This window comes from Pseudophryne corroboree, chromosome 11 (assembly GCF_028390025.1).
Source record: "Pseudophryne corroboree isolate aPseCor3 chromosome 11, aPseCor3.hap2, whole genome shotgun sequence".
NCBI lineage: Eukaryota > Metazoa > Chordata > Amphibia > Anura > Myobatrachidae > Pseudophryne > Pseudophryne corroboree.
In genome coordinates this window covers 356,345,596-356,372,546 of record NC_086454.1, presented here as the reverse complement: position 1 = coordinate 356,372,546, position 26,951 = coordinate 356,345,596, and the positions used below count along the sequence as shown (strand labels likewise).

Sequence of the window (26,951 nt, the reverse complement as noted above, 5' to 3'; positions counted from 1 at the left end):
CTAACATTCGTAATTCCCGAAAATAGGTCAAAGTTCAATCACGAATGACATCGACAGTGTAAAACTGCAACTTTTTGAATTTATTACGATGGATTTACTAAGCTGTCGTATTCGTGTTTTTCTTTTCTTCCGATGTCGATGTCATTCGTTTTTTTTTTACCTAATTTTACGGCAGTGATTAGCAAAACACTGCCTTTTTTTTTTTACAATCAATCTCGGCCGGATCTGTGTGATCCGTGCTGGGGTTCTTTTTTTTTTTTTTTTTTAATTAAACAATGTAAAATCCCCAAAAAAATTGCGTGGGGTCCCCCCTCCTAAGCATAACCAGCCTCGGGCTCTTTGAGCCGATCCTGGTTGCAGAAATATGGGGGAAAAAATGACAGGGGTTCCCCCATATTTAAGCAACCAGCATCGGGCTCTGCGCCTGGTCCTGGTCCCAAAAATACGGGGGACAAAAAGAGTAGGGGTCCCCCGTATTTTTAAAACCAGCACCGGGCTCCACTAGCTGGACAGATAATGCCACAGCCGGGGGTCACTTTTATATAGTGCCCTGCGGCCGTGGCATCAAAAATCCAACTAGTCACCCCTGGCCGGGGTACCCTGGGGGAGTGGGGACCCCTTCAATCAAGGGGTCCCCCCCCCCCAGCCACCCAAGGGCCAGGGGTGAAGCCCGAGGCTGTCCCCCCCCCATCCAATGGGCTGCGGATGGGAGGGCTGATAGCCTTTGTTGTAAAATAAAAGATATTGTTTTTAGTAGCAGTACTACAAGTCCCAGCAAGCCTCCCCCGCATGCTGGTACTTGGAGAACCACAAGTACCAGCATGCGGCGGAAAAACGGGCCCGCTGGTACCTGTAGTACTACCACTAAAAAAATACCCAAAAAAACACAAGACACACACACCGTGAAAGTATAATTTTATTACATACATACACACATACATACATACTTACCTTATGTTCTCACGCAGGTCGGTCCTCTTCTCCAGTAGAATCCAAGGGGTACCTGTTGAAAAAATTATACTCACGAGATCCAGGGGTCCAGGCTCCTCGGCAAATCCAGGGATAATCCACGTACTTGAATAAAACAAAAAAACGGTTGCCCGACCACGAACTGAAAGGTGACCCATGTTTGCACATGGGTCACCTTCCCACGAATGCCAGAAACCCACTTTGCCTTCTGTCTAAGTGGGTTTCTTCAGCCAATCAGGGAGTGCCACGTTGTAGCACTCTCCTGATCAGCTGTGTGCTCCTGTCTTCACTGACAGGCAGCACACGGCAGTGTTACAATGTAGCGCCTATGCGCTACATTGTAACCAATGATGGGAACTTTCTGCCCTGCGGTTGACCTAAAGTGACGTCACCGCTGAGCAGAAAGTTCCCATCATTGGTTACAATGTAGCGCATAGGCGCTACATTGTAACACTGCCGTGTGCCGCCTGTCACTCAGTACAGGAGCACACAGCTGATCAGGAGGGTGCCACAACGTGGCACTCCCTGATTGGCTGAAGAAACCCACTTAGCCAGAAGGCAAAGTGGGTTTCTGGCATTCGTGGGAAGGTGACCCATGTGCAAACATGGGTCACCTTTCAGTTCGTGGTCGGGCAACCGTTTTTTTGTTTTATTCAAGTACGTGGATTATCCCTGGATTTGCCGAGGAGCCTGGACCACTGGATCTGGTGAGTAGAATTTATTCAACAGGTACCCCTTGGATTCTACTGGAGAAGAGGACCGACCTGCGTGGGAACTTAAGGTAAGTATGTATGTATGTGTGTATGTATGTAATAAAATTATACTTTCACGGTGTGTGTGTCTTGTGTTTTTTTGGGTATTTTTTTAGTGGTAGTACTACAGGTACCAGCGGGCCCGTTTTTCCGCCGCATGCTGGTACTTGTGGTTCTCCAAGTACCAGCATGCGGGGGAGGCTTGCTGGGACTTGTAGTACTGCTACTAAAAACAATATCTTTTATTTTACAACAAAGGCTATCAGCCCTCCCATCCGCAGCCCATTGGATGGGGGGGGGACAGCCTCGGGCTTCACCCCTGGCCCTTGGGTGGCTGGGGGGGGGGGACCCCTTGATTGAAGGGGTTCCCACTCCCCCAGGGTACCCCGGCCAGGGGTGACTAGTTGGATTTTTGATGCCACGGCCGCAGGGCACTATATAAAAGTGACCCCCGGCTGTGGCATTATCTGTCCAGCTAGTGGAGCCCGGTGCTGGTTTTAAAAATACGGGGGACCCCTACTCTTTTTGTCCCCCGTATTTTTGGGACCAGGACCAGGCGCAGAGCCCGATGCTGGTTGCTTAAATATGGGGGAACCCCTGTCATTTTTTTCACCATATTTCTGCAACCAGGATCGGCTCAAAGAGCCCGAGGCTGGTTATGCTTAGGAGGGGGGACCCTACGCAATTTTTTTTGTAAAAATAAGCACTTTCCCACCCCTTCCCACTGATATACATGCACGGATCTCATGGATCCGTGCATGCCTATCCAAACACGAATAAAAAAAAAAGTTCTGTTTTTTTTTAGCACTTTTTTACGAGTTGTAATTTTTCACGGCAGTGTTTGTTCTTTTTTTGCTTTGCACTTCTTAGTAAATGACCGAGATTCATACTTAAACAGCCGCGTTTTGACCGATGGTGTATTCATTCGTAATTTTTTACCTGAACTAGCAAAAAATTACGAATGCCCTCATCACTGCCGTGATTAGTGTTTAGTAAATGACCGAGATTAACCGAGATGACACTTTGAAGAAAAAACGGCATCTCGGTCAAAATCGGGAGCTTAGTAAATATACCCCTAGGATGGAGATAAAGTGGACAGAGATAAAGTACCAGCCAATCAGCTCCTAACTGTCACTTTTCAAACACATCCTATGACTTAGCCAATCATGCATTAACTCTAAAGATGGGATGCGGTTGTGTGACCCGCAAGGGGCTTTGTTGCGCTCTCCCCCCTCCCCCGCCGCCCATGTCAAAGCCATGATTCTGCCATTTACACAGCACTGTACTGTAGTTGCCCCGTATTCACTGGCACAGAGAGAAAACCTCAGGAGAGGAGGGATCCGATATACTGAAATCACAGGCAGCTCCTGACAAGTCGCGGGTCCGGCTGTCACCTCAGTGATCGCAGACACAAGGAAAGCGGGGAATGGTCAGTGAGTGATAATAATACAGAAGTAGTTTTACAAGTTGTTCGGCATTTGAATGACAACTTTTCCAGTTCTACAAATGGATAGAACTTGGCATGCACAAAATGTGTATCGTGTGAGAACATTTCAATAAAGAAATAAAGAAATAGACAAGGTGATTTTAAATGCAATTTTATACATGATGTTCATTGTGCTACAATGACAATCTGAGCAGACATCTATCTCATGTCTATTGTATTTATCAGTAGTTATTTATATAGCACAACTGCACAAGACTTTACATTAGTCATTCACATTATCCGTGCCTCAGTGGAGCTCACAATGTACAGTATATACCATTCCGCACACATACAGGACCACTTTTAGGGGGAAAACTGGGGGCAGTAAGGGGTCTGGATTACCTAAAGGGGGCCCAGATTACCTAGGGGGGCACCGCAACGAGAAAATTTAGTTCTATCTTTTTTGTCTTTTTTTTTTGTGTTAGATTTAAGGTGCTGCACTCCGGCCCCAGGAGAGGAAGAGGGACAGCCACCGAATATTCTGGAGGGTCATAGGGCCCCCTGTTACTGTGATCCCTAACTACTGTATTCATTGCAGGCTTAGAGAAGCCCCAGACCCCAATCCTGTAATGCTGCTGTACTCCTGTACCTCTCCTCCTGTCTGTCTACCCATCTCTCTCTCTCTTTCCTGACACTGTCACTCTGTCCATCCCTGACACTGTCTCTCTCCCTAACACTGTCTCTTTCTCCTTCCTTCTCTCTCTCTCTCTCTCTCTCCCTGATACTATCTCTCCCTGGAAATGTCTCTCCGCCTGGCACTGACTCTCCCTCTCTCCCTGACACTGTCTCTCTCCGTAACACTGTCTCTTTCCTTCCTTCTTTCTCTCTCTCCCTGATACTGTCTATCTCCCTGCCTGGCACTGACTCTCCCTCTCTCCCTGACACTGTCTCTGTCCCTGGCACTGTCTGTCTCTCCCTCCCTCTCTCTCTCTCTCTCTGCCTGGTACTGTCTCACCCTCCCTGATAGTGTGTCTCTCTCTCTGTCTGTCTTTCCCTGACACTCTCACTCTCTCTTGCTCCCCCTCTCTTTCGCTCTACCTCCCTCCCTGACACTCTCTCTCCCTCTGACACCCTCTCTCTCTCTCTCCCTGATGCCCTCTCTCTCTCTTCCCCTCTCACCCCTTTTTCTCTCTTTCTTCCTGACACCCTCTCTCTTGCTCCTATCTCTCTTTTTCTTATTCTGTCCATTTCCATGAAACCCTCTCTGTCTCTCTCTCTCCCTGACCCCCCTCTCTCTCTCTTTCTCGTTCTCTCTCCCACTGACACACTCGCTGGGGGGGGGGGGGGGGGGGGGCTTTCAAGATTTTGCAATGGGGCCTTCAAAGTTCTAGAAACAAACTGTCTAAAGCTAAATCAGTACAATAATATTTTAAGCATTGCTCCTCTGACCATCCCTCGCCACACTCCCCTCCAGCAATATTAGACGCGGTCCTATCGTTTTATATTTTGATCTTTGGGTAATTCTCCTCCCTCCGTACCCAGTAACTAAGATTCATAAAACCGTCCAGGACAGGAAGCCACAGTACTTGTTACCTGTCATTTCATAATACGAGCGCCGAATGTTCTCCTGCGCCTCACCCCCCACCTCCCCCTCCAGCCTCGCGCCTCTCCATCAGTGATCAGCTCCCCACTTACCCTTGTACTTCGGCAGCCAGCGAGAAGTTTGTACATGCTGCTTAATGGCAGCGCTGGCAGATACACGGCCTCCGCTCTGATCTCTTAAAATCTTTTTTGTTTGTAGCAAATCAGTTACAGAGATTTGCAATTTGCCTCTTCCCTGCACATAGCACAGAGAGCGCGCTCGATGAGAAGGGTGACCTTGCGGCTCCTCTTTTAATTTTCTAATAAATGCAAAAAAAAGTAATCAGAGGAAGATAGCCGGCGATTCAATTCTTTTGAGAGTGATTCAAATTCACTTGTCCCTTACAGGAGCCAGAGGAAGAGGCATTATTAATTTAGGTAATTAGAGTACTTTGAAAGCAATAACCAGTGCATTAAAAAAAGAAAAAAAAAACTTCCATCGTGTTACAGGCTACAGTCTACAAAAATGTCATTTTTACATCATTTAAACAAGGGGGAAAAAAGCTAATTTCCTAAGAAGTACTTCACAAAGGCTGCAATACTAAAACGGTAATCTTAATGAAAATGAGGTGTTTCTTACATGGAAAATAAATGTCAGAGGGGGGAAAGTGAAAGATCGGGGGGGGGGGGGGGGGGTTATTTTAATGTTAGGTCACCATATGAAGCCAGAATGTGTTCTACAGATTTTCATGTTAAAATCAATGAGAGGGCATGACGCTTAGGAGATTATTTAGTTACAAAGGTGAAAAGATTAATGATGTACAGCAATATATAGCAACTTTCATTTGCCTGTTACATTACTCTTTACTAGAGATGTGCGGTTGGCACTTTTCGTGTTTTGTGTTTTTGGTTTTGGTTCTAATTCCACTTTTGTGTTTTGGTTTTGGCTTGGTTTTGACAAAACCACCCTTCGTGTTTTGGTTTTGGTTTTGGATCTGGATGATTTTTGGAAAAAAACATAAAAAGAGCTAAAATCACAGAATTTGGAGGTAATTTTGCTCCTACAGTATTATTAACCTCAATAACATTCATTTCCACTCATTTCCAGTCTTTTATGAACACCTCACACCTCACAATATTGTTTTTAGGCCTAAAAGTTGCACCGAGGTGGCTGTGTGACTAAGCTAAGTGACACAAGTGTGCGCCACAAACACCTGGCCCATCTAGGAATGGCACTGCAGTGTCAGACAGGAGGGCAGATATCAAAAAAACTCCCCAAACAGCACATGACGCAATGAAGAAAAAAAGGTGCACCGAGGTTACTGTATGACTAAGCAACACAACCACCTGGCCCATCTAGTAGTGACACTCAGTGGCTGAATGTCGAGAGTGGGCCGCAATTGTTCGGTCCACTGACAGCATCTCCAGCACGCCCCTGTCATTTTTAAAAAATTCAGCAATTGGTGGACTTATACAGCAGTACCCCAGGACTAATACAGCAGTACCCCTGGACTCATACAGCAGTGTCAGACAGGATGGCACTTTTCAAAAGCTAGGCCCCAAACAGCACCTCATGCAAAGATGTCGAAGAGGTGCAATGAGGTAGCTGTATGACTAAGCCAAGCGACACAACCAATTCCCACTGGAATTACACGTCCAAATCACTGGAATTAAATGGCAAAATCACTGGAATTATACGTTCAAATCACTGGAATTAAATGGCAAAATCACTGGAATTCAAAGTCCAAATCACTGGAATTAAATGGCAGTACCACTGGACAGATAGGATGGCACTTTAAAAAAACACTCCCCAAACAGCACATGATGCAAAGAAGAAAAAGAGGTGCAAGATAGAATTGTCCTTGGGCCCTCCCACCCACCCTTATGTTGTATAAACAGGACATGTACACTTTAACAAACCAATCATTTCAGCGACAGGGTCTGCCACACGACTATGGCTGAAATTACTGGTTTGTTTGGGCCCCCACCAAAAAAAGGAGCAATCAATTTCTCCTTGCACAAACTGGCTCTACAGAGGCAAGATGTTGACCTCATCTTCATCCTCTGATTCCTCACCCCTTTCACTGTGTACATCCTCCTCCTCACAGAGTATTAATTTGTCCCCACTGGAATCCACCATCACAGGTCCCTTTGTACTTTCTGGAGGCAATTGCTGGTAAAGGTCTTCCCGGAGGAATTTATAATTCATTTTGATGAACATCATCTTCTCCACAGTTTGTGGAAGTAACCTCCTACGCCGATCGCTGACAAGGTTACTGGCTGCACTAAACACTCTTTCGGAGTACACACTGGAGGGGGTGGCAACTTAGGTAAAATAAAGCCAGTTTGTGCAAGGGCATCCAAATTGCCTCTTTTTCCTGCCATTATACGTACGGACTGTCTGACGTGCCTACTTGGATGCTGTCACTCATAATCCTCCACCATTCTTTCAATGGTGACAGAATCATATGCAGTGACAGTAGTCAGTAATCGTTGGCAGGTCCTTCAGTCCGACCAGATGTCAACACTTGCTCCTGACTGCCCTGCATCACCGCCAGCGGGTGGGCTAAGAAATCTTATCCTTTTCCTTGCAGCCCCAGTGGTGGTAGAAATTGAAGGAGGAGCTGTTGACGGGTCACGTTCCGCTTGAGTTGCCAATTTACTCACTAGCAGGTCTTTGCACCTCTGCAGACTTGTGTCTGTCGGAAAGAGAGATACAACGTAGGCTTTAAACCTAGGATCGAGCACGGTGGCCAAAATGTAATGCTCTGATTTCAACAGATTGACCTCTCTTGAATCCTTGCAAAGCGAATGAAGGGCTTCATCCACAAGTCCCACATGCTTTGCGGAATCGCTCCGTCTTAGCACCTCCTTCAATTTTTCCAGCTGCTTCTGCAAAAGCCTGATGAGGGGAATGACCTGACTCAAGCTGGCAGTGTCTGAACTGACTTCACGTGTGGCAAGTTCGAAGGGTTGGAAAACCTTGCACAAGACAGAAATCATTCTCCACTGTGCTTGAGTCAGGTGCATTCCCCCTCCTTTGCCTATATCGTAGGTGGATGTATAGCCTTTAATGGCCTTTTTCTGCTCCTCCATCCTCTGAAGCATATAGAGTGATGAATTCCACCTCGATACCACCTCTTGCTTCAGTTGATGGCAGGGCAGGTTCAAGAGTGTTTATGTCGCTCCAGTCTTCGGCATGCGGTGGCAGAATGTCAAAAGTGGCCCGCAATTTTTCGGGCCACCTACAGCATCTCCTGTACACCCCTGTAATTTTTTAAAAATTCTGCACCACCAAATTAATTGTATGTGCAAAACATGGGACGTGCTGGAATTTGCCCAGATGTAATGCACGCACAATATTGGTGGCATTGTCCAATATCACAAATCCCCAGGAGAGTCTAATTGGGTTAAGCCATTCTGCGATGATGTCCCTCAGTTTCCGTAAGAGGTTGTCAGCTGTGTGCCTCTTAGAGAAAGCTGTGATACATAGCGTAGCCTGCCTAGGAACGAGTTGGCGTTTGTGAGATGCTGCTACTGGTTCCGCTGCTGCTGTTGCTGCGGGAGGCCATACATCTACCCAATGGGCTGTCACAGTCATATAGTCCTTAGTCTGCCCTTTTCCACTTGTCCACATTGTCCGTGGTTAAGTGGACACTGGATACAACCGCATTTTGAAGGACACTGGTGACTCTTTTTCTGACGTCTGTGTACATTCTCGGTATCGTCTGCCTAGAGAAGTTGACCCAGATCGGATTTGATACCGGGGACACACTATCTCCATCAATTGTCTAAATCCCACTGCACTAATGGCGGATACCGGACGCACGTCTAACACCAACATAAGTGTCAAGGCCTCAGTTATCCGCTTTGCAATAGGATGACTGCTGTCATATTTCATCTTCCTCACAAAGGACTGTTGGACAGTCAATTGCTTACTGGAAGTAGTTCAAGTGGTCTTCCGACTTCCCCTCTGGGATGACGATTGACTCCCAGCAGCAACAACAGCAGCGGCAGCAACAGCAGGCGTACCACTCAAGGATCCTCCAGAGGAATCCCGGTTAGGAGAGGACTCCTCAGTCTTGACAGTGACATGGCCTGCAGGACTACTGATGTTCCTGACTGAGGAGGAAGTTGACGTTGAGGGAGTTGGTGGTGTGGCTTGCAGGAGCTTGGGTGCAAGAGGAAGAAGGGATTTAGGTGTCAGTGGACGGCTTACACTCTTACCCAAAGTTTCACAACTTGACACTGACTTATGATGAATGTGCTGCAGGTGACGTATAAGGGAGGATGTTCCTAGGTGGTTAACATCCTTACCCCTACTTATTACAGCTTGACAGAGGCAACAGATGGCTTGACACCTGTTGTCCGGATTTGTGGAGAAATAATTCCACACTGAAGAGATGGCTTTTTTGGTAGTTTGCCCAGTCTTCACAATGGGCTTCTACATCCCAAGGACAACAGGTGTCTCCCCCGGTGCCTGACTTAAACAAACCACATCACCATCAGAATCCTCATCGTCAATTTCCTCCTCAGCGCCAGCAACACCCATATCCTCATCCTGGTGTACTTCAACAGTGACATCTTCAATTTCAATATCAGGAACTGGACTGTGGGTGCTCCTTGCAGCACTTGCAGGGGGCGTGCAAATGGTGGAAGGAGCTACCTCTTCCCGTCCAGTGTTGCATCGCAACCGCCGACACACTTGGACTCTCCTTAGGGATTTGTGATACCATCTCAGAACGCACAGTTCTTTTCTGTGCTTTGCCCAACTTAACTCTTTTAATTTTTCTATAGGGAGGATGAGGGCTTCCATCGTCATGTGAAGCTGAACCACTAGCCATGAACATAGGCCAGGGCCTCACCCGTTCCTTGCCACTCCGTGTCGTAAATGGCATATTGGCAAGTTTACATTTCTCCTCAGACCATTTAAATTTCTTTTTTTTTTGGGTCTTTTTTTTTACTGAACTTTGGCTTTTTGGATTTTACATGCTCTGTACTATCACATTGGGCATCGGCCTTGGCAGACGACGTTGATGGCATTTCATCGTCTATGTCATGGCTAGTGGCAGCAGCTTCAGCACTAGGAGTAAGTGGTTCTTGATCTTTCCCTATTTTATCATCCAAATTTTTGTTCTCCATTATTTTTCTGGAGTTATATAACACAATATGCGGCACAGGAATGACTGATGGCTGATGCACAGGACACTACCACTGGTCTGACGCAGGACAACACATCAAAACTGTAAGGGACTTGTTGTTATTATTATTATTATTATTATTATACTGTAGCAGTGGACATATAGCAGCAGTGTATACTGCTGTGACTGCCTGGTCACTGGAATGACTGATGGCTGATGCACAGGACACTAGCACTGGTCTGATGCAGGACAACACAGCAAATTATACAGCAGCACTGGGCATATGGCAGCAGGTGACACCACCACCGTGAATGGTCACTGGACTGACTGATGCACACGACACTACCACTGGACTGATGAAGGACAACACAGATAATTACACAGCACCACTGGAGAGCACTGGACATATGGCAGCAGAGGACACCACCACTGAACTGATGCAGCACAATACAGCACCTCTGGACAGCACTGGACATATGGCAGCAGAGGACACAAGCACTGTGACTGGACTGATGCAGAACAAGACACAGACACTGAGGACACTGAGAGAATGGAGACATATCCTCTCTCTACACTCTCCAATGCCGGAGTGAAAATGGCGGGGACGCGCAGCTCCTTATATGGAATCCAAATCCCGCAAGATTCCGACAGCAGGATGATGACGTTTTGCCTCGTTCTGGTTTCCGAGTCAGGTGGGAAAACCCGGGCCTGGCTCGGAACCGGACTCGAATGGTAAAGTCTGGAAGGGTTCGGTTCTCAGAGAACCGAACCCACTCATAACTACTCTTTACACCATGGGGCTATGTACTAACGGGATCCGGTCTGAAGATCGACAGTATCTAGATCGACAATGTTTAGGTCGACCACTATAGGTCGACAGTCACTAGGTCGACATGGATGGAATGTCGACAGGGTTTCTAGGTCGACATGTGCTAGGTCGACGTGAGTTTTTCACATTTTTTTTTCTTTTTTTTTCTTTTTTCATACTTAATGATCCACGTGGACTACGATTGGAACGGTAAAGTGTGCCGAGCTAAGCGGTAGCGGAGCGAAAGCACCATGCGAGGGGACGCAGTGCACTAATTTGGGATCCCGGTCACTCTACGAAGAAAACGACACCAAAAAAAAAATCATCATGTCGACCTTTAGACCTGTCGACCTACCACATGTCGACCTAGAAACCCTGTCGACCTTCCATCCATGTTGACCTAGTGACTGTCGACCTATAGTGGTCGACCTAAACATTGTCGACCTAGATACTGTCGATTTGATGAACCGAGCTGAGGCGGGACTCAGAACCACCAAAGTTCCGGGATGTTCAGTTTTCAGCAAGACTGAACCACTCATCTCTAGATCCTACCTGCACCGAAGACCGAACCTCCTTGCAGGAGACCCATGTGAAAACCACAAGTTTGTTAGACTCTACTGTTCTGCTCCTATCAATGCAAATCCAGCTCAGAGGAATCTAGGTGGTCATTCCGAGTTGTTCGCTCGTTATTTTTTTGTCGCAACGGAGCGATTGGTCGCTAATGCGCATGCGCAATGTCCGCAGTGCGACTGCGCCAAGTAAATTTGCTATGCAGTTAGGTATTTTACTCACGGCATTACAAGGTTTTATCTTCGTTCTGGTGATCGTAATGTGATTGACAGGAAGTGGGTGTTTCTGGGCGGAAACTGGCCGTTTTATGGGTGTGTGCGAAAAAACGCTAACGTTTCTGGGAAAAACGCGGGAGTGGCAGGAGAAACGGTGGAGTGTCTGGCCGAACGCTGGGTGTGTTTGTGACGTCAAACCAGGAACGAAACTAACTGAACTGATCGCAGTTGCCGAGTAAGTGTGGAGCTACTTAGAAACTGCTAAGAAGTTTCTATTCGCAATTTTGCTAATCTTTCATTCGCAATTTTGATAAACTAAGATTCACTCCCAGTAGGCGGCGGCTTAGCGTGTGCAAAGCTGCTAAAAGCAGCTTGCGAGCGAACAACTCGGAATGAGGGCCCTAATTCACAAAATCACTCTGACTATCACAAGAAAACAGCAATCAGCTTTATATTACAATAGTGAACGCATGATATGGTGCAAGGAGCAATACTATATGGGGCATGATATGGAGCAAGGGGCTTTACTGTGTGGGGCATGATATGGTGCAAGGGGCATTACTGTGTGGGGCATAATATGGTGCAAGGAACATTACTGTATGGGGCATGATATGGAGCAAAGGGCTTTACTGTGTGGGGCATGATATGGTGCAAGGGGCATTACTGTGTGGGGCATGATATGGTGCAAGGTGCTTTACCGTATGGGGCATGATATGGAGCAAGGGGCATTACTGTGTGGGGCATGATATGGAGCAAGGGGCATTACTGTATGGGGAATGATATGGTGCAAGGGACATTACTGTATGGGGCATGATATGATGCAAGGGGCATTACTGTGTGGGGCATGATATGGTGCAAGGGGCATTACTGTATGGGGCATGATATGGTGCAAGGAGCATTTCTGTATGGGGAATGATATGGTGCAAGGGGCATTACTGTGTGGGGCATGATATGGTGCAAGGGGCATTACTGTATGGGGAATGATATGGTGCAAGGGGCATTACTGTGTGGGGCATGATATGGAGCAAGGGGCTTTACTGTGTGGGGCATGATATGGAGCAAGGGGCATTACTGTGTGGGGCATGACATGGAGCAAGGGGCATTACTGTATGGGGAATGATATGGTGCAAGTGGCATTACTGTGTGGGGCATGATATGGAGCAAGGGGCATTACTGTATGGGGCATGATATGGAGCAAGGGGCATTACTGTATGGAGCAGGATATGGAGCAAGGGGCATTACTGTATGGGGCATGATATGGAGCAAGGGGCATTACTGTATGGAGCATGATATGGAGCAAGGGGCAATACTGTATGGGGCATGATATGGAGCAAGGGGCATTACTGTATGGAGCATGATATGGAGCAAGGGGCGTTACTGTGTGGGCATGATATGGAGCAAGGGGCTTTACTGTGTGGGGCATGATATGGAGCAAGGGGCTTTACTGGGTAGGGCATGATATGGAGCAAGGGGCATTACTGTATGGGGCATGATATGGAGCAAGGGGCATTACTGTGTGGGGCATGATATGGAGCAAGGGGCATTACTGTGTGGGGCATGATATGGAGCAAGGGGCTTTACTGTGTGAGGCATGATATGGAGCAAGGGGCTTTACTGTGTAGGGCATGATATGGAGCAAGGGGCATTACTGTGTGGGGCATGATATGGAGCAAGGGGCATTACTGTGTGGGGCATAATATGGAGCAAGGGGCTTTACTGTGTGGGGCATGATATGGAGCAAGGGGCTTTACTGTGTTGGGCATGATATGGAGCAAGGGGCATTACTGTGTGGGACATGATATGGAGCAAGGGGCTTTACTGTGTGGGGCATGATATGGAGCAAGGGGCATTACTGTGTGGGGCATGATATGGAGCAAGGAGCATTACTGTGTGGGGCATGATATGGAGCAAGGAGCTTTACTGTGTGGGGCATGATATGGAGCAAGGGGCATTACTGTTTGGGGCATGACATGGAGCAAGGGGCATTACTTTATGGGGAATGATATGGTGCAAGGGGCATTACTGTATGGGGCATGATATGATGCAAGGGGCTTTACTGTGTGGGGCATGATATGGTGCAAGGGGCATTACTGTATGGGGAATGATATGGTGCAAGGGGCATTACTGTATGGGGAATGATATGGTGCAAGGGGCATTACTGTGTGGGGCATAATATGGTGCAAGGGGCATTACTGTATGGGGAATGATATGGTGCAAGTGGCATTACTCTGTGGGACATGATATGGTGCAAGGGGCAGTACTGTGTGGGGCATGATATGGTGCAAGGGGCATTACTGTATGGGGAATGATATGGTGCAAGGGGCATTACTGTGTGGGGCATAATATGGAGCAAGGGGCTTTACTGTGTGGGGCATGATATGGAGCAAGGGGCATTACTGTATGGAGCATGATATGGAGCAAGGGGCATTACTGTATGGGGCATGATATGGAGCAAGGGGCATTACTGTATGGAGCATGATATGGAGCAAGGAGCTTTACTGGGTAGGGCATGATATGGAGCAAGGGGCTTTACTGTGTGGGGCACGATATGGAGCAAGGAGCTTTACTGGGTAGGGCATGATATGGAGCAAGGGGCATTACTGTGTGGGGCATGATATGGAACAAGGGGCATTACTGTGTGGGGCATGATATGGAGCAAGGGGCTTTACTGTGTGAGGCATGATATGGAGCAAGGGGCTTTACTGTGTAGGGCATGATATGGAGCAAGGGGCATTACTGTGTGGGGCATGATATGGAGCAAGGGGCTTTACTGTGTGGGGCATGATATGGTGCAAGGGGCTTTACTGTGTGGGCATGATATGGAGCAAGGGGCATTACTGTGTGGGGCATGATATGGTGCAAGGGGCTTTACTGTGTGGGCATGATATGGTGCAAGGGGCTTTACTGTGTGGGGCATGATATGCAGCAAGGGGCATTACTTGTGGGGCATGATATGCAGCAAGGGGCATTACTTGTGGGGCATGATATGCAGCAAGGGGCATTACTTGTGGGGCATGATATGGAGCAAGGGGATTTACTGTGTGGGGCATGATAATGATATGGTTCAAGCAGCAATACTCTGGGGCATGATATGGAGCAAGAGGCGTTACTTTGTGGGGTATGATATGGTGCAAGGGGTTTTACTGTGTGGAGCATGATATGTAGCAAGGGGCTTTACTGTGTGGGGCATGATATGGAGCAGGGGGTTTTACTGTGTGGGGCAGGATATGGAGCAAGGAGCATTACTTTGTGGGGCATGATATGGAGCAGGGGGCTTTACTGTGTGGGGCATGATATGGTTCAAGGAGCATTACTCTGGGGCATGATATGGAGCAAGAGGCGTTACTCTGTGGGGTATGATATGGAGCAAGGGGCTTTACTGTGTGGGGCATGATATGGAGCAAGAGGCTTTACTGTGTGGGGCATGACATGGAGCAAGGGGCTTTACTGTGTGGAGCATGATATGGAGCAAGGGGCTTTACTGTGTGGGTCATGATATGGAGCAAGAAGCTTTACTGTGTGGGGCATGATATGGAGCAAGAGGCTTTACTGTGTGGGGCATGATATGGTGCAAGGGGCTTTACTGTGTGGAGCATGATATGGAGCAAGGGGCTTTACTGTGTGGGGCATGATATGGAGCAAGAGGCTTTACTTTGTGGGGCATGATATGGAGCAAGGAGCATTACTGTATGGGGCATGATATGGAGCAAGGGGCATTACTGTGTGGGGCATGATATGGTGCAGGGGCTATACTGTATGGGGCATGATATGGTGCAAGGGGCATTACTGTGTGGGGTATGATATGGTGCAATGGGCATTACTGTATGGGGCATAATATGGTGCAAGGGGCATTACTGTATGGGGCATAGTATGGTGCAAGGGGCTTTACTGTGTGGGGCATGATATGGAGCAAAGGGCTTTACTGTGTGGGGCATGATATGGAGCAAGGGGCTTTACTGTGTTGGGTATGATATGGAGCAAATAGCATTACTGTGTGGGGCATAATATGGTGAAAGGGGCTTTACTGTGTGGGGCATGATATGGAGCAAGGGGCTTTAATGTGTGGAGCATGATATGGAGCAAGGAGCATTACTGTGTGGGGCATGATATGGTGAAAGGGGCTTTACTGTGTGGGGCATGATATGGAGCAAGGGGCTTTAATGTGTGGAGCATGATATGGAGCAAGGAGCATTACTGTGTGGGGCATGATATGGTGCAAGGGGCATTACTGTATGGAGCATGATATGGAGCAAGGGGCATTACTGTATGGGGCATGATATGGAGCAAGGGGCATTACTGTATGGAGCATGATATGGAGCAAGGGGTGTTACTGTGTGGGGCATGATATGGTGCAAGGGGCATTACTGTATGGAGCATGATATGGAGCAAGGGGCATTACTGTATGGGGCATGATATGGAGCAAGGGGCATTACTGTATGGAGCATGATATGGAGCAAGGGGTGTTACTGTATGGGGCATGATATGGAGCAAGGGGCTTTACTGTGTGGGGCTTGATATGGTGCAAGGGGCTTTACTGTGTGGGGCATGATATGGTGCAAGGGGCTTTACTGTCTGGGGCATGATATGGGTCGAGGGGCTTTACTGTGTAGGGCATGATATGGAGAAAGGGGCATTACTGTGTGGGGCATGATATGTTGCAAGGGGCATTACTGTATGGGGCATAATATGGTGCAAGGGGCATTACTGTGTGGGGCATGATATGGTATAAGGGGCATTACTGTGTGGGGCCCAATATGGTGCAAGGGTCATTACTGTATGGGGCATTATATGGTACAAGGGGCATTACTGTGTGGGGCATGATATGGTGCAAGGGGCATTACTGTATGGGGCATAATATGGTGCAAGGTGCATTACTGTGTGGGGCATGATATGGTGAAAGGGGCATTTCTGTGTGGGGCATGATATGGAGCAAGGGGCATTACTGTATGGGGCATAATACGGTGCAAGGTGCATTACTGTGTGGGGCATGATATGGTGAAAGGGGCATTTCTGTGTGGGGCATGATATGGTTCATTGGGCATTATTGTATGGACATGATATGTTCAAGGCGCCTTACTGTGTAGAGCATACTAAGGTGCAAGGGGCATTACTGTGTGATGTAATGTGACTAAGGGGCACTACTGCGGGGGGCATAATTTTAATTGGGGGTATTACTGTGTGGTCATGCCTACGGCACGCCCTCTCCCTACCTGAGGTATGAAGGGGGCACTAATACTCTGTATGTACATGGGGCACCAAAATGTGGTTACAGCTCTGCTATAGTGTGCACAGAGGTGTCCTCCTCTGTGCTCAGCACCCTGCCCAGTAAGCCAGGAATAGTAAGGGGAGAAGTCTATGCCAGGAGCCAGATACGGACGTTGAGGTGGGCCTGTGTCCTTTAAATGCCAATGCCTAGTTTTAGTCCCAGTCCGGCTCTGATCAGACCCAAATGGAGCCATAAAACAGCAGACTGAAGGAACATCTGGAACAAGCCTGGTCGATAAACAAGAGCTGAAACAACATATATGAGCCAAGAACCAGCAATTTTGGAGCAGATACTGAGCCTGATTCTCTGTCACAGGTCTATGCTCAGAGTTGCTGTGTCCAGGCTGTCAAATCCTGGAATTGGTGCCAGGGTGATGTCATGTGTCATGTGACCACCCCTTTAACTTTCCGGTAGAGCTGCATGACTGCTATTATAGTGTGCGGATCAACAGAATCTTTGGGAAGTGGGGAGAAGCTGGCTCCCCAAGTCATGGTCTGATCGGTCAACACAGCACTTCTCCAAATAGATACAGTTCCCTCCTCTGGGATCTAGAAAATTAGAACTGTTGAGGGTGAGTTATACTTTGTTAGTGAAATACTCCCCTGAGACATTAATAAGAATATATATATATATATATATATATATATATATATATACAAAAATATAACATATTTCAAAAAAGTTTTGCAGCAACTAAATTTAAATACAAATATATTGTATTTGCAGACTCACTTTAAAACAAAATTGACTGTATTTTGAGAATGCAGCCAATTAGCATCCTTGCTAGAGCAAACATTGCATTATTCCTGGGAATTCTCATTTAACGAGAATAAGCAGCCGAAAAGTTTTGCCAAGAACAGAATATCCTTTCTACGTCTGATCCTCAAAGCAAAGTGCGTATGAAAGACGGTGGAATGAGTAGTTAGATCCTGGCAGATACTAGTGACTGTAGAGATCTCTCCTGTGATGTAATCATTCATTTTGATGAGGTGGTCTCATGCCAGTTGCTCTAAATTATGCACAGCCAGATGAGACCACGGAGAAAAGTTGGGAAACCAGAAAAAAAAAAAACTAGAGGCAAAACAAAATGAGATTTTGTTCCTGTGTTCTGGCATGAGAGCATTTTCATGATTGCCAACTGTCAGCATGTTACCGACAGTGAGCAAAACGGAAAAAAAGGCTTACATTTAAAAAAAAAGCAGTAAATGTATACTCTGGGAATTGCTGCAGGCGTCACCTAGCATGCAGAAGCTCTGGAAAGTTACACTTTCCAAAGCTTGCTGCATACTGGCACATCGTAGAAACTAGAGATGTTCTCCAAACCCCATGTTTCGGTTTTGCCAAAACGGCCCTCACATGTTTTGATTTTGGATCTGTTGTTTTTTTTTTAATTTATAAAAACAGCTAAAATAACAACATTTGTTGTTCATCAATATTGGCCAAAGGTTAAAGCGAGCTAGATGGTTACTAAGTGACAGAGCAGCAGCACAAACTAATGGCAGTTTATAGTACATTTATTAAACTGAAAAGTGGTGCAAGATGGAACTGTCTTTGGGCCCTTACACCTACACTTATGTTGGATATTAAAAAGGACATGCTCAGTTTAACAAACCAAGCACTTCAGCGACAGGGACTGTGACTTTTGTGGCTGAAGTACTTGGTTTGTTTGGGCCCCCACAAAACAATTTTTCAGAAGGACTTCCTCTTATCACTAATGAGGAGGTTGATGATGAGGATGTTGGTGGTGGAGACTGTATGGGCTGGTCCAAATGGCTGGAACAGTAACTGATACTGTGCTGCTTGTTATTATTTTAGAAATTATTATGATTTTGTAAAATAAATTTCATGAACTCGCCGCATATGACATAATATGGAGGAGGTGCCTAGATGGCTATCATCCCTACCTCTACTAACTTTAGCTTCACAAATGGAGCAGATGCCTTCACAAACATTGTCAGAATTTAGGTAAAATAATCCCACACACAGTGGCTTTTTTGGTCATATGCCCAGGCATCATAATGGCTTTCTTTATCTCACGAGCAAGAATTGCTGCCACTGGTGACTGACTTACACAAACAATATCATCATCAACATTCTTAATATCATGCAATAGTAGTACACACATATCCCCCTAATCCTGTTCCACTTCCGAACAAGCATCCTCAATTTTTATCATGTCATCATCACCATCTTTACTTGTACTGCTCATCGCCACATGTGCAGATGGTGCAGAAAAGAAATGGTTGAAGGAGGCTTCTCTACGAGGACAGTGTGAGAAATGTCAGACTGACACAGCTAACGGGGACATCCCTAGACAATAATTTGTCAGTTTTTAGACCCTGGACCACCTTTAATAGATGTTGTAGTACTATCATGACTGGCAGGAGCCTCAACACTAGTACTTGGTTGATGGTCCTGCTCTTCTGTCGACTGATCATGATCCATATTGACTCAGTGCTTGTAATTATTAATGCAGTCTTAGGAAACAACTGCTGAGCTGTATTGAATGCACAAGTTGTACAAAAAAATAATAATAATATAGTAAGTGTGCACCAATAATGGATTAATGCTGCACTGTAGGCAGTGACAAAAAACACACACCAATGTTCACCGTGCACCAAGGGTTAATGCTGCCTCTGTATTAGGAACTCTGGGCTGCACTGTGGGCAGAGACTAAAAAAAAAACAGGGCACACTGTGCACTAAGGGTTAATGCTGCCCCTGTATGATTTAGGACCTTTGGGCTGTGCACCAAGGTGCTGCAGTTCAGTTAAAGCACCAGTGTCGCCTAGTAATAACTAGGGACATGTGGGTGCACGTCACCCAGTGTCCTGTGTTTCCCCAGTAATAATAACTAGGGACATGTGGGTGCATGTCAGACAGTTCCCTAACTCTTCCCTCCAGCGGTCCTGTGTGAAATGGTGCCCAAATCACCATGGGAGGGACTTACAGTATATCAAATCCAAAATCTGCAAGATCCGACACCGGGATGACGGCGTTTTGTCTCGATTTGGAATCCGAGTCTGGTGGGAAAACCCGAGCCACTGCTCATATTCTCTTGGATCCCAGAAGGTCAGGAGGGCTCAGTTCTTCAAGAACTGAGCCTGCTCATGTCTAATATTAACCTATGGTGACTGCTGCAATCCTTTTTAATGCATATGGCAAGCCATATGGTTGTTCAGAATGTCCAACAGAGTTTAGCCACTGGGACCAGTGGAACTGATGCAGTCCCTGATACCGGCACACCCCTGATATGCTCGCCTACTCCATCCGCACCTTCCTCCCCCATTCACTGTCCATGATATCCATGCAATTCTTATCTGCATTTTGCCGATGCTTGCTCCTGATGTCTCTCCTCCACCCACCTGTATGGAAAAGTGCAGGTGAACATAGGATTTTCACAGTATGATCAGGTTGAATATTCCCACCCATCTATCTTATTACCTGCAGCCCACAGCTGTGTCACGTAGGACGTGGCTGGGATGGTAATAAATACAATTTATAATCTCCCGGGACAGAACTGACCTCTTGGTTTCGGTTCTACATACTGGCTACAGCCAGCTTGCAAAGTAAAGTTTTGTTACAGCATATAAACTACAATATCCTTATCTCTATAGATTACAGTTTGTTTTGAAAATTGGAGCCGATTTGAAAATGTCAGCTGGTAGTGGATCATCGTTACTACTGAAGCATCCGCAGCAGGGCTGCGCAATTACGTAGCTGCGGGGCATAAACTGTGACACCGGGAGCCCACTCACTTTGATGAAGAATTATTAGTCAGCTGATGTATGTGGCATCCGAGTGCGCTTTCATTAGCTATAAATACTGATGGATAAAGCGTTAGCCTATGCGAGCTACATATATCACGCTGTCTTATGCAGACTATGTACAGTCTAGATAAAGAGAAGTAATCACTGGAGCCGCGACGCTTTGTATAAGCGCATAATTCTCTAAAAATATTACTTTTGTATCTCATAATCTGTAACCATTGCTGGGAGCCATTAAGAGGGGACATTGCAAAACTGCTCTTAACTTAATCAAAAAATAAATAGCATGTTATCTGCCCACACAATGGGAATTTATAGAACATAATATTTAAATGATGTGACGGGGGGAAAAAAAGTTCTCGGTTTTATGCGAAAAAAACAACCACCAAAAAATGATTGGCTACTGTCAAATAAGAAGGATTAAATATACATTTAGTGATGACAGGATTATCAGGCAATGCCAAGCTGAAGGACAGAGATAGCTTTCACGTTGATAGGAATAAAACTTAACTTCCAAGATTAAATCCCATATGGAAAGACTTTGCTTTAAAACCCGGATTGAGAATCAGACGTGTAGTGTTCTGTAGCCGCCTATATGTGTTTAGCATATAACGCTCCTCTATCCCTAACAGACCAGGCTGGGCATCTAGCCACAGAGAGATTAATCACAGTCAGATACAAAGCTGTTTATTTAGAGTAGGCACATTATCGTCCCGTGCACCTCTTGACAAAATAATAAAAATGAGATTACTGTACGCGGTCACAGATTTCGCACTCAAGAGGATTTTCAGTGGTTTGAACATTATCACATCGAAGAAGGTCAACGGCTTGATGGGACTAAAGAGCAAAGGTGCTGCTTGATGGTGATACTAGCTATCGGTTCCAAAGATAAGGGTTATATCAGGTGGTTCATGGCAATGTTATTATCTGATAAACTGCTGCGTGATAAGGGGACCATCCCTGCTCACCAGGAGGAGGCTGGGGGCAGCAGAGGTGGAATATAGTGACAATTAAATGCAAAAAAATATAAGAAATATAGTCAAATTTACCTAATAGCTATTAGCAGAGGGTCTCAAACGTGGTCCTCAAGGCAACGGTCCACGTATTAGGTATATCTATGGCTCAGCACAGATGGTTAAATCCAATCAACTGAGGCGCTAATTAAGTCATCCAGTGGCCAAGAATGGATATACTTAAAACCTGGACCGTTGGGGTGCCTTGAGGACCTCGTTTGAGAACCTCTGCCCTATAGCAATCGCTAAAGGGGTTATGAGCTTTGTTCAGGGTTTAGCTTAGCTCACCGTGGTGGTGATAATACCGCAGTATTGGCAATGGGGATTCAGCAAAGGCCTCTCCAGCTTCAGTGAAGCCTAGCAGGCTTTGCTGAGTTGCCGCCAGGTTGAAGTGCAGTGAACAAGTGCATTATCATCACCCTGTCACCGGCGGAGGTCAGCTGCCGGCAATTCAGCAGATGACACCGACAATGAAGTGGACGCCATCGGACCTTGCCACATAGATAAGTCATGTTCAATGCCGGCATTATGAGGCCCATGTATCAACGAGTTTTAGCTATCTAATACTCATTGCGTATGATAACTGGTTCTACAGCCAATCAGCTCCTAACTGTCACGTGTTTGAAAAATGACAGTTGGGAACTCATTGACTGGAGAACCATTTATCATACGCAGCGAGTTTTAAATAGATAAAGCACGTTGATAAACAGGCCCCTATATTTCTTAATATCTTTGTAATACTAAACAAGATATACCACTGGCAATAGATGATATTGTTAAGTGGAGCCCTTAGACTTTAGCTTGCAAAGGCATCTCCAAGAGTGGAAGAAGGTAGGTGTGACTGTGTACGGTGTACAGTAGTGGCCAGGGGGTCCACACAGGACCAGTGCTTGTCATAGATTATGTCCATCTTGTTTATCATAGGGCTGGTTGCCACGCTGGCAGGGAGGATATAGGGGGACGTGTACTAAGCAGTGATAAACGTGAAGTGAGCCATGGCAACCAATCAGCTGCTCGGTTTGCTATTATAGTATGCAAATTATAAATGTTATGTCAATGCTGATTGGTTGTCATGGGCAACTTCTCCACTGGCTCACTTCTCCACTTTTATCACTGCTTAGTACATCTCACCCTTAATGCTCTACGTTCCCCTTGCTATGGTGGCACCAGTCCTGGCTGGCAAGGACTAGACCTAATTGTAGCAATTTCAGAGATACCCCATGCTATTTGTCCCCCTAATTTTGCTTTCGCCAGCCTAGGATTCAAGCGATAGCGGTCGTTACATGGGGAAGGCCAATCCACTTTTTGCTAAATAAACAGAATAGTTCTCTGTGGATGCAAGGCATCTATTTAGATAAACACACCTGTCAGGGCAGCTAGCGAGGGCTCCTTGCCTGTCTGGCTGGGGAGTTTTGCATTGTGTCTGATCTCCTCCCTGGATGGAGTCCCTGCCTTCCCTGTAATTAATGGCTCAGGTCACCAGGAGGTGGTTCTTAAGACTGACAACAGCAGGAGATGAAGCCTGAATTTAGGGGTGGGGCTTGAGTACGGCGCTGCTAGGAAACTGGCTGGTTTCTAAGGACTGCATTGGCTGCAGCCACTAGAATCCAGATAGGGCTGCCATAATATCAGGGGAGTGGCTTCCCATGGGAAGCGCTATTTCTGATATCACAGTCTGGACTGGCAGTCCCAGGAGGCAACTCTTCAAAACTACTACTTGATAAAATAGGTCTGATTTATATTTGGGACAGCAATTTGCAAACTAAATGGGTATTTGTTGGTATTTGTTTTTGCAGTTTTGATCTTAGTAAATTGTCGGGATGCAAGACCGGCAGGAAAAGCTGGACAGTATTACCCCTTTTCCACTTACGAGCACGGGTCGCAGCCGGGAGCCTGACACGGGAGCTGCCCCCTGCTGCGACCCATGCTCGCCCCCTTTCCCATCAGCAGTCACAACCCGGCATATGCATCGACACGGCTCCCGTTTATACCCCTTTTCCACTAGCTCAAAAAACACGGGTAAATGCACGGGGGCGCGCATTTACCCGTGTTTTCTGCAAGTGGAAAAGGGTAAACCCGGATCAAGTGACCCATGAATCCTACCCGGCTATTTACCTGGGTAGGACACGGGAATGATCCGGGTAGGGTTGTAGTGTAAACGGGAGCCGTGTCGATGCGACACGGCTCCCGTTTACACTGTATGGAAGGGCGGCGCTGGGAGATCATGTGATCTCCCTGCGCCGCCCCTGCCGCGTCACTAGAAGCGTCACCAACCCGGCATATGCCGGGTTGTGACTGCTGATGGGAAAGGGGCCGAGCACGGGTCGCAGCAGGGGGCAGCTCCCGTGTCAGGCTCCCGGCTGCGACCCGTGCTCGTAAGTGGAAAAGGGGTAATACACTACAACCCTACCCGGATCATTCCTGTGTCCTACCCAGGTAAATAGCCGGGTAGGATTCACGGGTCACTTGATCCGGGTTTACCCTTTTCCACTTGCAGAAAACACGGGTAAATGCGCGCTCCCGTGCATTTACCCGTATTTTTTGAGCTAGTGGAAAAGGGGTATAATAAATCACCTTCAGTTCACACAAACTCTTGCAGCTTTTATACCTACAGTGCATGTGTAAAATGCGCTCGTACTTATGCTAAGGTGATTTAAATTACGTTTCCTCTGCTAAGAAGATGATACGTTTAATCAGCGAAATGCATCTCCCGTTCCTTCTTCTGTGTTATAGGTAAAATTCCCAGCGATTCCTCGTCACTGTAAAAATTTGATAGCAGCTAATCTTCCTGATTGTCCCTACTCCAGAACCGCCGGAGTAAGCTGTACATGATCTTCATTCAGAGGCAAATAAATGCATTGTCAGGTATTATTCATCTCTCAGTTTTATGGCCTAGTTAATTGCGGCTATTCATATTCCACTTGTTGTAGAGAGCAAGCTCGTTAATACTTCAAATGCCAGACACATCGTATGAAAGTAATAAGCTGCCTTTTAAAATAAACAGACCCCTTCTGGCTCGGCTTTGGCTGTGCCCCAGACTGTGCGACATATGTCCCCAGTTTCAGAAACCACCTGCAGGAGGACACATCTCCGGGGTTTGCAATGTAAGCAAATGAAAAACAGACTGAGAGGAACATGTTGGAACTTGGGCAGGATTTGGGTATACATTACACCTATTTCACTTAGGGTACAAGATTACACATAGGCTGGACTCCTTATGGGAGACAAAACCTCAAAACATAAGGTTTGAAAGAAAGAGGTGGAGTATGATCATTTGCAAGCCTGACGCTGGTAATCCTAGAGGGCCGGCGTTGGGTTCTCTTTTGCATTTATACTGTAAAAGGGAGAAAAACATACATTTTTACCAAAGATATGGCTTCTACGTTCTTATCTATCGAGCAAGAAGAAGCTCATGTACATCTCATGCAGACCCCTGGGAGACTGGTCTACTCTACTGTGCATCTGGTAGAACCATTGGAGATTCGGGAGTCTCGCAGACGTTCTTAGAGAGTAGGCAAGAATGCTTTAAGGTCTTGTGATAGTTGACTTTAAAGGAGAATTCCAATGTTCAAAGAAGATTGACGTACATACTTCCAGGCAGTTTACCCCCTGATGCAATGTTCCTGTGCTTCAGTTAACATGCCAGATCAGTGGATCTCAACCTCGGTCCTCAAGTACCCCCAACAGGCCATGTTTTTCAGGTCACCTAGCAATGGTACAGGTGTGTTCATTACTCACTGACATTTTGAAAGACCCACAGGTAGAGCAAATTATTTCACCTGCAATCTTGTGAGGAGACCTGGAAAACATGAACTGTTGGGGGTACTTGAGGACTGTGGTTGGAAACCACTATGCTAGAGGAGAACTGTATAAGATACTGATTTTGACCGTGCATTAAGGTAATGCTGAGGTTTTAATAGTGTAATTACTATTATGATTACACACTGTATGTAGTGTGTCGGGGGGAAAAAAGGTGAACTATATAATTCATCATGATTTAGAGATGGATATAGTTGCATTCGCTGTACGCTCAGAGGAATGCATGCGCCGTAGGGGTTTTCAGGAGTTTTTACACATGCGCAGAAGCAAATAATCGCTGATTAGCACAAACATCAATCACTTGAGGCCTGATTGTGAGTGGAACGCATGGTTTTTGATGGGCCTGCATCTATGACACCAAACAGCCACACGAGCATTTCTAGAGAGTCGCAATACCAACTGAGTTGCCCGGTATCTGATATTGAAAATGTGCCAGGGGTTCCTGGGTGGTGGTAGTCATGTGACTAAGCGGATGCATGAAGATGGTCTTATGGGCGTATTATGGGCGAGTCTTATTTGTATCGCTGACGTGGTTACAATTACAGGGGTCAGTTTACACAGGGGTCTTGGAGAGTGATAAAGTGGAGATACAGTACCAGCCAATTAGCTCCTAAATGCCATGTTACAGGCTGTGTTTGAAAAATGGCAGTTAGGAGCTGATTGGCTGGTACTTTATTTCTCTCCACTTTATTTCTCTCCAAGGCTCAGCACATACACCCCTTAGACACTAAACAGATTATAATGAAGGCCCTATATGGACGGACAAGCTGGTACAAATTTAGTTGGTATGACCAATGTTTGTCGTATCAGCGTCTGGGTGCTCTGGTTGATCAGTTACATGCTTTCAGCTGAACCAGGCTGCAGGAGAGAGGTGTACTGTAGGTAAAACACACATTTTCTATCCTACAAATACATGACTTCCCTGGCTCTATCAGCTAAATGACCCTGGTTCCTCTGTAGCACCCTGCTCCTATTGCCACAATGGCTAGATTGGCATTTGACTCCGACCCTTAATTTACAAAAATGGATATGTAACTCTCCATCCGCTCCCTGATTTATTTGCGCTCTCTCTCTCTCTCTCTCTCTCTCTCTCTATATATATATATATATATATATATATATATATATGTAAAACAGTGTAGAAGGAATGAAATGCAGCACTGTCCACCCTAAGACGTCTCAACTCAGTCCGCAGTGACCTGGAGGTCACACCAAGAGGATATGGAGAGTGGATCACACACGATTGGGTAATAATAATTGCGCCTCTGAGTTCAAGTCTGGGACTATTGTAGCTTCATCTGGACTACTTCATCATCTTTGCTGCACTGGCTATGTTCTGGAATGAAGGGAATTACAGTGAAATAAAGTTGTTTGCCAAATGTCTTTAGTGATTGCAGAATGTAGAACGTAACCTGTATAATCATTGTATAATCCCTGCACTCTGACTATGATTTTGCATATATTAGGGATGTACACGAGGGTTTGGCGATGCCCAACAGGGAGACCTGAAGAGTATTTGTTATTGAGACACATTGGCTGGAGGATCTTTAACGACAAGTACGGCCATTGCTCCTGCACGGAAAGATCTTCTCTGTAAATTCTATTTATAGTTTAATTTCTGTTCG

The 26,951-nt window shown here is 46.3% G+C and overlaps 1 long non-coding RNA gene across 1 annotated transcript in view; it reads left to right on the top strand.

The window, feature by feature from the left end:
• Window positions 1-26,677, top strand: part of LOC134969833 (uncharacterized) — a 144,810-nt gene extending 118,133 nt beyond the window's left edge. Inside the window, exons 4-5 of the long non-coding RNA XR_010189524.1 lie at window positions 24,241-24,372; window positions 26,464-26,677. This is a non-coding gene — a long non-coding RNA (uncharacterized LOC134969833). The remainder of the gene's footprint in view (window positions 1-24,240; window positions 24,373-26,463) is intronic.
• The last annotated feature ends 274 nt before the right edge of the window (window positions 26,678-26,951 follow it).